Source organism: Acomys russatus, chromosome 1 (genome assembly GCF_903995435.1).
Source record: "Acomys russatus chromosome 1, mAcoRus1.1, whole genome shotgun sequence".
NCBI lineage: Eukaryota > Metazoa > Chordata > Mammalia > Rodentia > Muridae > Acomys > Acomys russatus.
In genome coordinates, this window is record NC_067137.1 from 121754733 (window position 1) to 121769726 (window position 14994).

Genomic DNA, 14994 nt, shown 5'->3' on the forward strand with positions numbered 1-14994 from the left:
AATGGGAGACACTCCTAAGCTACACGTTCCTGGGAAAGGCATGCTTTGCGTTTAATTAGAGAATACCATTGAAAGAGTGCCGGTGCCTGACTGAGGGGTAAAGAGCTACAGATTTAGAAGAGGCTATGGGTGGATTCCTCATATATAATGATGTGTTATAACCAGGTGTGGTGGTGCAACCCAGCAGCCCGAGCACTTGGGAAGTGGTGTAAACAGGCCAGGAGTTCAAGGCCAGCCTCCAGGAATTAGTTTGAGGCCATAATTAGTTTGAGGCTACCCTGGCTGCACTCCTTGCCTCTTGACGTCTGATACCCTGGGCTGCCTCAGGACCCAGAAGGCAAGCCGGAAGACATTGTTGGGGAAGGATGAGATAGCTAGCTCAGCAGGTACAGGCGCCTGCTGCCAATAAGGAACTGACTAGAATGCACATGAAAGAAGGAGACGGTCCATTTTAACAAGGTGTCCTCTCGACTCCACAGGCACACGCATTCTCTCTCTCTCTCTCTCTCTCTCTCTCTCTCTCTCTCTCTCTCTCTCTCTCATAACAAGTGTGTGCAGAAGGGAAAAGGAGAAGGTGGAAGGGGAAAGAAGGGAAAAGGAAGATGGATAAATTTTGTGGCACATGAGTGAGGGGGTGGTTATGATTTTTTTCATTATATCCAGTTCTGTTTGTACCATTGGAAAATGTCTTAGTAATTTTCTGCTACCTAGAAGGCCAGAGGGCATGCCTTTGTGTCAAACTCTGGGAGAGCAAACTTGGGGACAGTGTTCCTAGCAGGTGTTTTTCACTTCAGGACTAAGTGGTATCCTCTCATGTGCATAACCCAGCCAGTGCCCTGGAAGATCCCACTGATAATAGGTTGAGTGTGCGGGAAGGGAAGGTGTAGGAGAGAGATACAGTCAGAAATAGTTTCAGTCAAATCGTCTCCCTCTTACAGACTTTACCGGAGGATTTAACACCTGGCCAACTTAAGGCCTTTGTGAATGTCCTAGCATTAGGCTTTGTCAGTTTGTATTAAATCAAATTTCACATAATCCTTACTTAAGTCATATGGATTATTTTAGCCTATTATTCTAAAGTGGAAATTTTTGCCCCCTATTTTAAAGTAAAGAAATAAACCAAATTTATTTTTTAAATAGCTAGATCTGCGGGACGGGGGCAGATGAGCCTGTTGCCCAGGTTTATCTTTTCTGCTAGCTATAGCCTTGGTCACTACTCTGCCACCTTTTATAGCCAAGAGCACCATGAAGTGAGGCTCCCAAGAAATAGTGGCCCTCCAGTTCTGTGCCTTATTCGGGCACCACTACAGCATTACAGCCCCTTTCTGCTCACCCGTGAAGGGCACTGGTGAAGGGAAATCTTCACGGTGGGCGGAACTCTGGCAGTACATACAGTCACACCTTTTGTTTGGAAGGAGAAATGACCAGATGTGTGATTTGTTCAACGATTCATAGGCTGTAGTCAGCAGATGGGCTAGATGACCAGGGACTTGGGAAGAGCATAATTGGAAATTTTGTGAGAAAGACATCTGAGGAAGAAACGAGTGGGCAAATCTCTTCACATTCAATGATGTGAAGAGCTGGGCAGTCGTGGCGCATGCCTTGAATCCCAGCACTCAGGAGGCAGAGGCAGGCGGATCTCTGTAAGTTTGAGGCCAGCCTGGTCTACAAAGTGTGTCCAGGACAGCCAAGGCTACACAGAGAAACCCTGTCTCAAAAAAACAAAACAAAACCCAAATCAAGGATGTGAAGATATTTGTGTCCCATGTGTATGCTCATCAAAAGGTGACCAGCAGAGGAGGCCGCTCCTGCCGATGTAGATAGGATGTGCTATTCCATGGACAATCGTTCATTTTTTTCCAGCCATCCCTGTCAGTGTCAAAAGAGCCCATGAACAGAATGGCCACGTTGACAGAGATGGGGAATATGCAAGGGTTCAACAAGGTGGACTGCCATTCACCAAGGCTGACCTGGCTACCGCTGCTGCTGAAGGCCAGGCCTGCCAACAGCAGAGACCAGCACTGCACCCCAGATATGGCACCAATCCGTAGCATGACCAACCAGCGATTTGGGGGTGGGCTGAGTACTCTGAATCACATCCTCTGTGAAAAGAATGATGTTTTGTCCTTACTGGAGTAGAGAACCTTCTGGTTAAGGATTTGCCTTTCCTTCTTTTAAAGCATCTGCCCAAATCACCACCCATGGGCTTACAGAGTACCGTGGTGTTGCACACAGAATTGCTTCTGACCAAAGACGTCACTTCACAGCCAGAGAAGTGCAACAGTGAACCCACCATCATGGAAGTCACTGGTCCCGCCATGTTTCCCCAAATCCTGAGACAGCTAGCCCAATAGAAAGGTAGTATGGCCTTTTGAAGACACAATTCCAGTACCAACTGTAATTGTCTGGAGGGCTGGATCTAGATTCTCCTGAAGGAGGTATAAGCTTTGAATCAGGAACCAATATATGGAATAGTTTCTACATAGCCAGGACCCACAGGTCCAGGAGTAAAGAGGTGGAAAAGGGAATAGGTCCACCACTCACTGTTATCCTCAGTGACCCACTAGGAAAGCATCTGCTTCCTGTTTCCGGAACCTCAGTTCTGATAGCCTAGAAGTTTTGTTCTCAGAGGTGGGAGCATTCCTGCCAGGAGCCACAACATAACATTCTAGTGAACTGGAAGCTCACACTTCCCGCTGACCACGTTGGGCTTCTGATGCCCTTAAACCAATGGGTTAAGGACGGAACGACAGGAGGGGTGATTATTTCAGAGTAACGGGGGAAACGGAGATTAGAAAGATCATGTCAGGAGTGTGGGAGATCTTTTAGGGTGTCTGTTAGTGCCACCCTGTCCTGTGATTAAAGTCACCGGGAAACTACAGCAGCTTAATCAAGGCAGGATGACAAAGGGCACAGATATGTCAGGAAGGAAGATATGGGTCACTCTACAGGAAAGGAGCCAAGACCTGCTGTGGTGCTTGCGGAGGGTGGAGGAAGCACACAACGGGAAGTAGAGGAAGGTGCTAATAAACACCAGCTAAGGCCATGTGACCAGTGGCAGATATGAGGGTTAGAGCTGACATCACTATTTCTGTTGTATTTTGTTAAGAGTGTGTTTGTACAACTATTTGTGATTTTTTCTCAATTTCTTTGTCATATGATATAATCTATTGAGAGAACATCAGTGGTTATCATATATAAGTTTGAAATACTGAAAGGATGTCCCCCAAGGGTCACTGCTACCTATTTTAAACTTATAATGTATTTGTGGTCTTACAAGAGATAGCTGTATCATGTTAGATGTGATTATCACCTGGTTTTTATTTTTGGTTAGAAATTAATCACAACATAAAGAGATATGATTGTGTGTCAAGTATGTGACAAGGAGTGGACTTGTGATGGCTAGTCTTGGATGTCAGCTTGACTACGTGTAAAACTAACTAAAGCCCAAATGGCTGGACACAACTGTGAAGAATTTTTTTCTTAATTAAGTCATTTGAATTGGGAAGACTCACTTTGAATCCAGATCTTTGAAGTGGGAAGATTCACCTTTAACCCAGATTTTGTTGTTGTTGTTTCAAGACATTGTTTCCCTGTATAGCCCTGGCTGTCCTGCAGTGGCTTTGTACATCAGGCTGGCCTCAAATCACACAGATCCATATGCCTCTGCCTCCTGCATGCTGGAATTGAAGGTATGTGCCACCGCTGCCCTGCCTAATGCAGACTTTTTAAGGTGAGAAGATTCACCTTTAATCTGGGCCACACCTTCTGCTGGTAAACTATATAAAGGACATGTCTGCTTTTATTTGGGGTTTGGTCTGGTTGCTGCCCAAATGAGCAGACTCATGTACCCAAAATGTTTGTACCTTGCCTAAGAACATATTCGTGTTTGACCAATAAAAAGCCAACACACCTGGGCAGGGCAAATGGGATAGGCATGGCTAAGGTTCTGGGGCACGTGGGACAGAGAGGTCCTTGGGAAGGGAAGCAGGAGAGACTGGAAGAAGGAAGGAGGCAGCCATGGGTGAGGTGGAGGAGAAGCACATGGCTGGCATGGATGGAGGATTCGGGCCAGATGAAGAACATTAGCAAGTGTTTGGGATTATGAATGGGAGGAAGTTTGATAGAAATTACTAGAAGTAGATGGCATGGGATGGAACTGAGAGTTATTGGAGGTTAGGATTAATATCTGCACTGCCCCAGGTGAACCAAGGCTATTTTAAAATATAACAGGTGTCTGTGTTTTAATTGACTGATAGCAGGTTAGAAAATACCACTGTAATAATAATTACAGGGCTAATAATAAACATATATTAGGTCATATCTTTAAATTAACAGCAGCATGCTCTCTCTTGTTCTCACTAGCAAATTCATTCCTTCACTGCCATTAAAGCCTGCTTCTTTGGGATTCCAGCATACACTGAAAACTAGTTGAGACATCCAGATTTGTGGTCTGGACAGCTACTGGGTTCCTGAGCCTTCTTTTGGTAGACAGTCATTGTTGGAGTAGCTGGACTAGCTTACCAGCCTATAAGCCATTCTAACAAATCATACATATGTCTGTAAAGTCTATAAGTTCTGTTCCTCTGGAGAACACTGACTAATATGCACATATAACATGAGATATGCCATTTATGTGTGTTATAAGCATTTAGAATTCATCATAAAGTGTTCAGAATTTCCTGTATTTTAAAGTTATGGGATACAAAATCCTTTCTGGCATTGTAAAAAGATCTTGGCTGGTCTTGGGCAGCCAGAGACTGGCAAAGATGGTTGGCTATGACTTTGAGATGGTTCTCACCAGTGCTGCCTCTCAAAAGGACTGTCCCAACTTAGAGCACTATTAAAACCTCTGCATTCACTGGGTCCTTCCCACCAACGCCCAGCCAGCCACCATGTCTCACAAACTGACAGTTGTGTTAGAGACGAAAATCTGGCTGGAAAGGCTGGTGCATGCCTATAATCTTGGTACTTGGAAGGCTGAGGCAGGAGAATCAGGAATTCAAGGCCACACCGTGAATTTGAGTCGAGCCTGGGCTACGTGAGATTCCACCTTCAAACACAATCTGTTCATGTCACACTGGTTCTTAGCACACCTGAAGAGTTTACCATGGCAGAGCAGACAAATCTTCCTTTTGTGACCCCTGGGCTCCTTGGCCTCTAGATTTGCTGCCTGCATGGCGAGCCTGTGTCTGTTTGCTTGTCAGCTCTGCTTGCTACCTGCTGGGCTTCTCTCAGCATTCTAAGCCATGCTTAGAGTCCTTGGAATGGTCTCAAGGGCTTGAGTGGCGTTCTCTTCAGCTCTCTGCCCAGGTAGGTGTACACTCGACTGGTTATGGTAGGCTCAAGCTTGTTTGTCTTTTTGAGGCCTTGGTTTTCAGCTCCTGACTGGAGTCTGCTTAAATATCACTGCCTCCAGGAAGGCTGCCTCTGGACTTTAGGTGGAGCAGCCCTAGATGCACGTACCAATCTCCCCGACCCATGAGGGGATGCTTTTAATGACAGTGGGAGAAATTATGACCTGTGTGCAGCTCTGAGCATCTGGATTAACGTCCGTGCTTTAAAACATGTCCGAGACAGCATTTCAACCCTGAGCTTTTCCCTCGTCGCTAACGACGTGCCCACTACTGCTAACTCTGATAATGCTCGTTACTTCACATCTTACCGCCATTACCAGTCATTCTCCATTTCCCGTCTTCCATCTCAACAAATCCGAATCTGCTTCCTGGCCTCCCTTTTGTCAGCGCGGGAGTGTTGTGGCTGAACACCACTGCACTGAGCAGACAGAGGACTTCAGCTTGTGTATTTGCCCCTTGGCAGACATTTGGGTGCCTCTCCTTCTTGGTCCTGTGGTGGACTAAGATGACATTCAAGTTTCTACCTTCCACATTTTCTAAGTTCATTTCTGTTACTTGAGATTAGACCATCCCTAATCTCCCTTGAAGTTGTGGGTAGGAAAAAAGTCAAACATTGCTCAACACGTAGCACTGCTACGTTGCTGTCCGTTTTAGCAATAAACTTTCATCCTAAGTATCCCTTTCGGTGTTTATTTTTCTCTAAGTAATCTAAGATGTTGGGGGCAGTATAGTCTGGCTGTGTAGTTTTAGCAGTTAGATCTTCCTTGGGGCCTTGGCTGCCCAGCCCAGAAGCCTGCTGCACTACGCTCATGTAAACACTACTAACTGCTTCGAGCACACCGTAGACACCTTGAGGAGGCCAGACTGATATCACGCTTGCAACTCTGGCTCCTGAAAATGCAACCAGACATTTTGCCATCACAAATGTTAATACATTGCAGAGAACCTAGTAATATTTTCGGCCAGACCACTTTCCTTCATAGTCCAGGAACGGGACTGTTACTAGTGTAGCCACAGTTCTTCATTTGCATAAAGAAATGTGATTGGTGGAAGTATTGCTTCATTTGCATAAGGGACTCCTCCATTATTGATACAAACATTATTCATTATTTACATGATAGTCTGCAATAATTGGTACAAAACTTGCCCAGACCCTTTCTGACTGTGCAACCAGACTGCTTGGTTTATTTTTTCAGTACCTAAAGCCATAGCTGGTGTTGCTGCAACATTGGGTGAGTGATAAAGCTTTACTGATGTCCTTCCTCGGCTACTTTCGATCTCCACCATTAGCAGAGCAGCAGGGTGATCTAGGAACAGCTGAGGTTACAGCTACCAAACAGGCCCTGTGGGTTGGGATCTCATGACCGTTTCCAGCTGTGACTGCTGCTGCCTTTGCTTTCCCGTTCTTCACAAAGGCGAGAGTGTTAGCACGAGCAGGACAGCAGCAGCGACAGTGATGACCACTGTAACAGGTGAGGGCAACGAGAGGCCACAGAGGCAAGGACGAATGGCAGAAGTCGGCAGAAGACATGGGATACCGAGGAGCTGAACACTGATGTCTATAGGGTTAAGGGTCATAGTAGTCAAGGCCTACAAGTTAGAGGGCTGCCACACCTTTTGCTCTCTCCTGCTGCTGCTCAAGGCTTTACAAGAAGGCTATGCAAAGTGCATGGGCTGCTCTGATTAAAGACAAAGCAATAAGCTTCTTTTGTGTGTATGTTTCCTTCAAGCTGGACGCGATTATTGCTAGCTGAATCTGTGCGACGTGGTTATTGCTAGCTTGAATCTGCGCAGCTGTGTTTATTGGCATGCAATCCATATGGAGGCAGGGCAAAGGCTCACAAAGCCTCTCTCCTCCCAGAGGAGGATACATAAGTAACAGCAGTCTCTTGGAAGAGGCGACTCTTCGGTGGTGTTGGACTGCACCTTGAGTGAGTCATCACCTGTGACAAGGCTGCCTAAATCACATATGATGCTCTCACCCGGCCTCCTGGGTAATCCTGCTGAACTCATTCACTTGTCACACTAAATGTGAATGAGAGCATTACTTTGAGCTATTATTTATTCCTCTTTGTAGCTAGGATGAGTGGACATGGGCTACCCAGGAAAAGTCACACAGAGGTTTGGCACTGAAACAGGGCCTTGGCAGAGTCGAAGGGGAATGTCACAGGAATGGTTGCATGGCTCCTGCAATAAGCAATGCATCTGAGGCCGCGCTGTCTGACAGTTGACTGCTCATGGAAGGACTCCCAGGGCAGTCATCATCTTCCATGTACTGACGGAGAGATGAACCTCCCTGATGAATGGGACCTGCCTTTCGAGTACGGGAGGCTCCTCCAAATGGCTAATGAACTAGAGGACATGTTGCAACCCTTAAGGTAGCACATATGGGGTGGAGATGTAAGCAGGCCGTGATGGGCGCTGTATGGGCTTTGCTGTGGGCAAAAAGACGCAACACCTAAAGCTCTGCTTTCTGCTCAGAGAACGCTTGCTTCTATAGGGAAGGAACGGGAACCGCGGAAAGACATGTGATTCTAGCCTTAACTTTTGACTTGGTATAAAAGTCGGGAAAATGGATGATGAGGGTGTTTGCCACTTCTTAATATTGCTGGGGCATAAAGGAAGGAACATAGAAATCTAATCTATTCTCAAGAGCCTTTTCTGTGATCTAAAATCTTGGCACCCGTGGGAAGAACTGGACAGTGCGGACGGGATAAAATGAAGAACTATGCAAGATATTTCTAGTGTCCAATCTTAAGTGTGGAGGAAGTAAAACGTCACGACCCAGTTGGTAATGGAAACTAATAATTGGGGAGTATGCAGCCTCTGTGCTGCTTGAATTATAGGAGGGATTTTAAATAAGAAAGAGCATCTCACAGCCTGGCTGGTGAGGCTGTGGCATGTGGGACACTTCGTGCTCACAAGGGTTAGCAGTGGCCTGTGGAGATCCTGCCTGTCCTCTGAAAAAATGTTTTGTATAGGATCAGCCTGAGTGCTGTGGACGCAGAGAATTTCAGTAACATAAACACTTATTCCTCCTTGAGACAGAGGCTTCATCGTCTGAAGAGCTACGAGATGAGTCATTCTTGGATGAACTGGCTCATAAAAGAATTAGGGACACTGTTTGTGGGCTGCTTCCTGGAGACCAGATTCCAGAAGACAACGAAGGAAGGCAGGCATTGTTGCGGAAATTGAGCATGAGGGACCCATGTTGGATAGTCAGTGAAGACTCTTCACCGTCTGTCTTCACAGCAGGGTTAACCGTATAGAATGACACCACCAAAGGGAAAGAATGTTTCTATGATGACTTCCTAATTAGGCACGCATTGTGAGCCTTTCCCAGAATCCATGACTCATCACCGCCAGGGTCCTGGTCAGCTCTGGATTCTCAGAGGGGAGGCACCCTTCCTCGCTGCCCCACACTGCAGGAGTGTCCAGATTGGCTTTGAAGAACTCGCTTTGCCTAGGACTCTATTGGTTCCTATCTATCAGGAGTCTATTATTTTAGCTCATTTCCCCAGACACAATTATGATAGGAGTGTAAATTTTATATATTTTTCTTTCCTTCCTAAAAAATTTAAAAAGGTAAGCTCCCTGTATGTAGCTGAGGCTAACTTGAAAGCATCCACCATACACTGCAGGGAGAATTTGGGTTTCTTTTAAAACCCAGTTATGTTACGTAAGCATGTTTTTATTTTTAATCCCAAGTGTGGGACATGGGGCGGCTTCAGACTGTCCACAGCTGTTTCACAGCAGGTGACTATGATTTGCCTCGTGATCTTGTGCAGGGGCATGGTTTTGCTAGCTACAGAGTTTCTGAGTGTGTGATGTTTGGAATTGTGGGGGCTTTTCAGGGAGGATAAACATCAGAGCCCCAAGAGAGGCTGGAGGTGCTCTGAGGAGGAGGCTGCTGCTTCCTTGCTGCTGCTGCTGCTAATTGTGGTTTGTCAAGTAAAAGAAATTGCATATCCTGTCAGCGAAGACCATCCCTGCCTCAAGGAACTTGATGTCCCTAGCCAGCAGAAAGTAGAATAAAGAAATCTATGCCCCCTTTTCCCTCTAACCTTCTTTCCCCTCTAGACAGCATTGGGTGGTTGGGTAGGACTGATGAGAATGGTGATAAATATAGGAACCAAATAAAGTATGGGAAAAAAAATAACCAAACCACACACCCCCCTACAACACATGCTATGGGTCCTGGAGCCAGATTGCAGGCCTATTGTATGCCTCAGACCATTTGATTCTGAGTCAGGTAATTGTCTAATTTATGCATTTCAAGATTAATTTCTAGGCTTTGCATTTCACATTTAGTCCATTATTAAAGATGTTGCCACTATCAAATATATTACTTTAGTCACTTTTAACTCTTTCAGTCTATTTTATAATTATTTGCTGAGGTCAGATTTTAACTCTGATTGTAAGGTTTTTAAGGACAGAGGTGACTTTGCATATTCTTTCAGAAGACTGGTTTACACTCTGCAGTGTGCTGGGCCCTGAGTTGTGGCTGTGAGAGAATGACCCCAGTGTCTGGTTTCTAGTTGGGGAGAGGAGAGGGCAAATGTCTCACAGGTGTTGGACATGAGGGACGCAGTGGCTTGAGAAGGGTCTTGGCAGTGGGTCAGGCAGGAGGAGACACGCCGTCCCAGCGGGGGCAGAGACATGTGGACACGGCCAGTTTCCTGCTGTCCCTGCATGCTGTCAATTCTTCACTGATATAAAGGCCTTCTCAGGGGAACAGGGGCCCAGGCCTTAGAAGCTCCAAAGCCTTAGCACAACTGACTCCATGATAGAAGCTCCACTCAGGCGGTAAGGCTCAGCATGTAGACAGCACCGCCTGTCAAAGCTAAAACAAAGATCTCATCATCGAAGCCCACCGCTCTGGGAAGGCCCCCAAGTGCACTAACCGTGCTTTTTGCCTTCTGTAATTCTGCTTCTGGCTGACTATTGTTAGTAACAACTAACAACTGGGACATTCCACTCTCAGTTTCTCCAGAAAGCCCCAGTGAGGAGCTCGGCAAACCAGGGAACCTCCCTCCCTGCTGCTGCGGTCTCTCCTGTTCCAATAGCTCGCCCTGAAGATAGGACCCCTCATTCTCATGGCCTGTTTCCCCTTCTTACTCCCTGCCTCCCCGGCCTTCTCCAGGGGCGGATTTGTGCGGTCTCTGGGGTAATGGTCACCTAAACCTCTTGCTGAGCACTGGGCCCACCAACTCCCAGCTCCCCACCCCATGCCATCCACTTGCAGCAGGAAGTAGCCAGGTAAGAACCTGGCATCCATACACCCAAAGAGGTTGGGATGTTCAGATGGACTTTCTGGGGAGGCCCCTCCCCAACATGGTCCGATAAAATCCCATTTCTCTCACCTTTTTTTATTTTTGTTTTTTGAGACTGGGTTTCTCTCTGTAGCCTTGGCTGTCCTAGACTTTGTAGAGCAGGCTAGCCTTGAACTCACAGCGATCCGCCTGCCTCTGCCACCACGCCCAGCTCAAAATCCCATTTCTCTATCTTCAACTTCACCCTTGAGGACCAGTTCTGCATTTCTGACAGCTGTCCCAACTCGTCACCTGAAGATACCATCTAAGCTCCCACCCCCTCCCCCCATCCTCTGCCCCAGATGGCCATATCTGACACCACCTAAGCTCCCACCCTCCCATCCCCTGCCCCAGATGGCCATATCTGGGCACAAGTCCAGCGTGTGGCAGACACATCATTTTCCTTTACCTACAACCTACAAAAACCCTCCCTGACATAGTCTGGGTACAACTTTCTCTGGTCTTGTCCCTTGAGACTGGTGAACTTGCCCACAGAACAACCACCACCCTGTCCCAAATAAACCTGCCTTAAAAAAAAAAAAAAATCTGACTTGAATTAGCTTATTTTGTCAGTGGCGATAACCTATCAACAGTTATAAAAGTTAAAGGCATAAGTATGTCCCAGTTGCTGGAGGTAGATCAGAAAGGGTTTAGCAACAGAGAACTGATTGGGATAAGACCTTGTGCATAAACTGAAAGCCACTGCCACCTGTTCTGATAACAAGATAGAGTTGGACTTAACAGATATCCAGCAAAATTAGGGTGTCTTAGGCTGTCAGAGGAATGTCTCGTAGCTTAAAGTTCTGCCTCCAGTCAAAAGACATGGCTGGACCATCAGATGGACAGGGGTATAGGCAGGGATGCCCCGCCCCCCAGGACTGGCCCACCACCAGACTGTCCTCCTGCCTAATGACGTAGGTACTCATCCATGACTGTCCCAAGATGAAAAACGAAACCAGGTACATGGGTGCTGAAGCACTTACTTCAACTGAAATGAGTTGGGCCAAGCCAAGAAGACAGAACCGGTTGCTTTCACCTAGGCTGTCAGATGGGAAAAGGAAACTCCACCGCCATATACACAGACCGTCAGTCAGTATGATTTTACTACTGTCTATATCCATGTGTGATCTATGGAAAGGGCTTCTCACCACTGGGAGAGGGGAATTTAAAACATCTTGGCCCTCTTATAGGGTACTTGGCTTCCCTTACAAATTGTCTGTCCACTGCTGGCTGCCCGACAAATAGACCTAAGAGCAGTGGGGCCTATTAATATTCTGATGACATACCACTACCAGGTGCTTCCTGAGACTCCAAGTGGATGGAAGATGGGAGATCATTCTCCCAGAAACAACTGGCAGGACTCTGGCAACTGCCCTTCACCAGGCTACTCATCTGGGATCCACAAAAACCTTCTGAGTAACTCAGACCAAGGTGTGTTACACATAGACTGCACAGCCTAACATGGGATGACTCGGCCACATGCCGGGTCTGTGAGCCAGTGAATCCCAAACAGAGAGCCCGCACCTAGGAAAGGGTCCAAATGACAGACTCACATCCTGATGAACTGCCAAGAAAACTGACTTCACCAAGATTTGGCCTTTTGGGGAAGCGTAAAAGTACTTGGTATTTTTTATAGATACTCTTTCCGGGCAGAAGCATTTCCCATCCAGACTAAATCTGATCAAATAGTAGCTAAAAAGGAACTGGGCCCCTGATTTGGTCTCCCCCTAGCAACGCAGTCTGGCAATGATCTGGCTTTCATCGCCAAAACCTCTCAGTTAATAGCTAAAGCTTTAAACATAGAGTGTGAATTTCATTGTGCCTACAGACCTCAGAGTTCTAGCCAGGTAAAAAGAATAAACAGGACTGTTGTTTTAAAAATTGAAAATCTCAGGCTAGAGAGATGGCTCAGAGGTTAAAAGCACTGACTGCTCTACCAAAGGTTCTGACTTTAATTCCCAGCAACCGCGTGGTGGCTCACAACCATCTACAATAAGATCTGGTGCCCTCCTGGCATGCAGGTGTACATGCAGGCAGAAAACTGTACATAATAAATAAATGCTTAAAAAAAGAAAATCCCAACCATTCAATTTTACCAATGAAGACTTAGGAATCAGATGCTGGGGTGAAAACCTGCTGGCTCAGAGAGGCAAAGAAAGCACCCAGCTGACCTTCCTACTCAGTTCACATCTCAAAGGAAAAAGCCCCAAAAGCTCACTATCTCAACAGACAGCCCAGGGGGAAAAGGCCAAAAGCTAAAAGCTAAAGAGCTTGCCAGCTCAAAGCTCAAAATCTCCTTCTTCTTTATTTACGCTGTCTTAAATACCCTTCAACTCCAAGTCCCTCCTCCTCTTTAATCTCTGTCAGCTGGTTTCTGGCTCTACCTTTTGACCTAGGGTGAACTATATTAACTCCTGTGTACAGAAAGCTCTTGGAGAGACCTGAAGGGAAGAGAGGAAGGCTGCCATGGGTTAGCTGGAGGAGAAGCACATGGCCGGCGGTGTGGATGGAGAATCCAGCCCAGATAGAGAACATTAGCAAGTATTTGGGATCATGGATGGGAGGTAGCTTGATAGAAGTTACTAGAAGCAAATGGCATGGGATTGAGGCAGGATTAATGTCTGCCCTGCCCCAGGTTAACTAAAGCTATTTTAAAATATAACGAGTGTCTGTGTCTTGATTGATCGCTAGCCGGGCCTACAGGTAATACAGATAATTTTAAAAAACAATAGGTGCGTGTTAGGGCTGAACCACGTCAAATAAGAAACAGGATTTTACAGTTCACAACCTTGGGGTTCACAATGGAATCAAATATCATGTAACACAGGACATTAAAAGAAACTAACAAAACTCTCATTAGAGTCCAGCAAAAAGCGAACAGACCTCTTTCCTTTGCTGAGTCCGCTGCACTCCATATAGGGAGGGATTTAACCCCTTTGAGATTACATTTGGAAGGCTTCCCCCACTGCTTCCCAGGCTCAGAGACCAACAGTTGGCGGAAAGTCTCTTCAGAACTTCCAGTTTTCCATTCAGGGCTGTTCAGTGGACTGTCTGAGAGACCTAGCTGACCTCTAAGTCTGCCATCAGTTTTCCCCTGTTTGAGTCCAGCGATACTGTCTGGGTAAAGTGAGTAGCCAAAGGGGCACAGGAGCTAGCCTGGAAAGGCTCCTACAAGGTGGTTCTCTCCACTCCTATGGCAGTAAAGACAGCTGGCGTTACACCATGGATACCCTCGCCCAGGTCAAGGAAGTGGCAGCTACAGATGCTGCCGCCAAATGACTGTCTCTGGACTATGGACCCATTGAAAGGAAGATTTCATTGTGCCCTAGGTCCTTCTACTCCCTGCCCCTTTACTTCCTCCTGAGTCTTGTGTTTTACACTACGGGTATGAACACAGGGTTATGGTCCAACCCCCACTGCGCTCAGGCCTGGACTGGAAACTGATGAAGACAGACACAGCGAAGGTAGTAGCTAGTGTGACTGTACACGAGAAACTGATGAAGACAGACAGACACAGCGAAGGTAGTAGCTAGTGTGACTGTACACGAGAAACTGATGAAGACAGGCAGACACAGCGAAGGTAGTAGCTAGTGTGACTGTACACGAGCGGAACCCATATCCCATCTTGATCGTTGCTCACTAGTGCCCATTTAGGAAAAGTTCTGGGAACTTATCTTTTTGAGACAGGAATACAGATTCTGGCCTTTGGGAACCGGGAAAAACCTAGAGAATCAGACTCTATGCCACAGGAAGGTACCCTGGGAAAAAAGAGTTCATCATTCTCGGGCAGAAATCAGCCAGGTTTTCTGGTTATGCTTAAACACCTGCCCCCACCTCGCAGTACTACCTAGAGATAGGAACTAAGTAGACTGTCATCCCATTGACTGACAAAACTCACTGTGACGGGGGTGGATGGGGGGGGGGTGGGGTGGGGTGGGGGGAAAGCCCAAATTAACACTTGCCTGCTATCTAAGATCCTGACCCAGGCTCTGCCCCTTATTCTGATGCTGCTGCTCTGCCTTATGGGTTATTTCACGTGGACAACAGCGATATTACCGAGTCTGTGAGACTTTGGTGGGCGTGTCTAATGGTTTGACTAAATATGCCTCTTCTAATGCTTTTCCAAAATAAGTAGATGGGTTGCTCAGGACCGAGGGAATATTCAAAGTCTCTGTTTCTGAAAGCAACAGTTAGGTTCCCTTGCAGAAATGATTCTACGAAATTAGAGAGGTTTAGGCTTACTTTTTTATCAGACAAAGGACACCAAGTCTGGCTTGGGGGAAAATCGGTGGTTTCTGTGCTAATTGATGGGAAGGTGAGTGAAG